The following is a 2,979-nucleotide window of genomic DNA, read 5'->3' as shown; positions in this document are numbered from 1 at the left end:
CTTGTCTGATTTGCTCTCCACTTGACATGGATTTGAATCTAAGTATTTCATAAGCACATATGAACGGAGAAGATGTTCTGTGCCCAGGAAGATGCAAGTTGGCCAATCTACTGTATGTGCTCAATATTTTGGAAAAAGGAGTCAGTCCCAGAATTTGACATTGTGTCTAGTTTTGTAGGAACAATTATATAATGAAACATCCATATTCTTATAGTGTTATAATAAGAAATAAAATTGAAAAGGTTCAACACAATGACTGACAAAAACACAGATAAAATTCCCTTTAATTAAAAATATGAAATGACATAAACCGGGTGTAGAGAATGTTGAGTAAGACTAGAGGGATAATTCTTTCACAGAAGAGAAAGTTTAAGTAGTATAGAAATAGCCTAGGTGTTCATCAGTTGATGAATGAGCTGGGAAAATATGATATACAATGGAATCTAATATTCTTCTATAAAAAAGAGTAAATTCCTATTATCTGTCATGTCGAGGATGGAGCTAGAGTTTATATTAAGTGAAATAAGCCAGGTACTACTCTACAGGCCAGGATTCTTGCATTGATGTCAAAGTCCCGAGTAGATGAAATAAGAATCCTAGCATGTGGCTCCTGGAAGTGTAGTTTTATCCTTTTAAGGGTGCTTTGTCATCACTGAAGGATAGGAAGGTTCGCCTGCATTGCAGGTTTGCATAAGAAACTGAATGAGAGAGGAAAGAATACATGCCAAGAAGCTGACTGCAAGCTTCGGCTAGGCTATGGCTATGTAAACCCAACAGCACCCCCCTACCTATTTCCTGTGCTACTGACCATATTCTCTATTTAGGAAACAGAAGTGGGTACAAGGGACAGGTCAAGGTGAAAGCAATGGGGCTAGGAGAGCCTCATTGCATGTAACACCCGGAGGCTGGTTGTAGATAGAGGAACAGCCCAAATCCTTCAGGAAAATGACAGGGAGCTAAATGAGAAGGAACGTAACTGAGAATAGCTAAGTATAAGGTCTGCCACCTTGAAAGCCATCTCTTGAAAACTGAGAGGATGAGAAAGCCTGTGACATCCCAGATTTAGTCCTAGGAGGTTTATCCTTTGATAGTGCTTCTGATCTTACCAGAATGAATGGATGGATGCTACTGGATAAAGATAAGTCTTATAAGCACCAATATTGGTGATTCTTCCTTCAACTTTGCTTGGAGTATCAGGACCACTGAATACCAAGAATTGAGGAATAGCTTAACATTATTACCAGAGACTCATTAAGCTGGGCTGGACTCAGTCAACTACAAATAAACTAGAAAGAAGTTTGTGAGTGTTTTTGTTTGTGTTCTACTTTGTCATCAAACTCTGAGACTGTTTAGTGACACCATCTCTTTTTAATTTTTTTTTTTACTTTTTAAAAATTGTTAAAGGTGTTATACAAAGGCTACAGTTACATAAATCAAGTAATGAGTAATTTCTTTTTGAACAGTGTCACCTCTTCCCTGGTTTTCTCCCAGTTTTTCCCTCCTGACTACTCCGCTCACCCCAAATTGTGTAGTTCATTTTCAGCATGTTGTCTACTGAATATCATTGCTGCATTTGTTCACCCTGTAAGACTCCATTTCTGTGCTCCTTTTTAACCTCCCCAAACAGATAAACTTACATATAAGACAAAAGGTACAGAAAGAAAAACAACAATAAGGAAAGAGGGGAAAAAAACCCACAAAGCAAAATAACAAAAAAAAACCTTTTGTTTCTGAATTATTCCTTAGATTTGGGAAGTTTAACTTATGAAGATTCGGGGCCTGAAACATGACTGCTCCCAGGTCCAGTTTCCTACAAAGTTGTTGTCAACGTTGGCTTGTTTAGACAACCTCCTCAAATCCAGCTACTCAAATGATGATTCACATCCTGATGCCTAAATTAAATTTGTGAATTGCATGTTGTTGCTAGATAGTTACAGAAAAATGTTACAGACTGAGAAAGCACTGCATAATATCCTCCAAAAGAAGCAGATCTTACAAATAACATGTTTATTACTTAAGAAAAATCAAATGCCAGACCCATCAGGCAATGAGACGCGGTGGGGAGTTAGGTATTGGATGTCATGGTCTCCATGATTACCATAGAACTTTATCACTACAAATACATCCTCTGAATTGTACATCATTTCCTACAGAAAATGTTCTCTTTGGAAAGAGAAAAAGCAAGCAATCATAAATAGAAAAGGATATAAACAGAATTAAGGCGGAAGCATGAAACCCCCTGGGGAGGTAGGTAGGAGTGCCCCCACCTGGTGGATATCATAAATTCTCTCCCCTGGGTCCTACCTTGAGATGTCTGAGCAGGCTGACATCATTCTAGCATACTCTCACTCCCTGTGGGCCTAATATGCCAAAGAGAATTCATGGCTCAGAGACTCCTTTTGACCTTCTTACTGTCTGTTTCTTTAAGTCACTTCTGTGCTTGCTTTGGGCACTCAGGATTTCTCATTAGAGCTTTATTTTGGGCCTGTGGCTGTCATTCCTGCTCACAATGTCATACTAATGTGAACTACCACTTTTCCAGCTCACGATACAGTAGTTCAAATAAGAGAAAGTACGGCGTGCGTATGAGGACAAGTCTTGTGCTGTGGAGAGGCTGCTAAGAGTTTGCCTCTGCACTGTTATCTGAGCAACTTAAGATAGCATCACAGGACCTCTCACAGACTCAATTTCTTCCTGAGGAGTAACAACATGGATCTTCCAGGAGTTACCACCCCCTCCTCCTGGTTAATTAGAGATGAGTTTCATGGACTTTCCTGTTCAGGTTGGCTTTGAGGTGTGATCCTCAGATCTTAGCCTCCTAGAAACTAGGATTTACAGGCATAAGCCACCAGCTCCTGGCTCCAGGAGACTCTTTAATGCTAACAGTCTATGATAGAGAACTGCTTTTAAATGGAGGCTGTGAGGCTAGACTGTGAGATGAAGTCCAAAAATAACTGAGAAGAGAAATATTTAAGTGAT

This window comes from Dipodomys ordii, unplaced genomic scaffold, assembly GCF_000151885.1.
Source record: "Dipodomys ordii isolate 6190 unplaced genomic scaffold, Dord_2.0 Scaffold140, whole genome shotgun sequence".
Lineage (NCBI taxonomy): Eukaryota > Metazoa > Chordata > Mammalia > Rodentia > Heteromyidae > Dipodomys > Dipodomys ordii.
Note: the sequence above shows the minus strand (reverse complement) of the source record.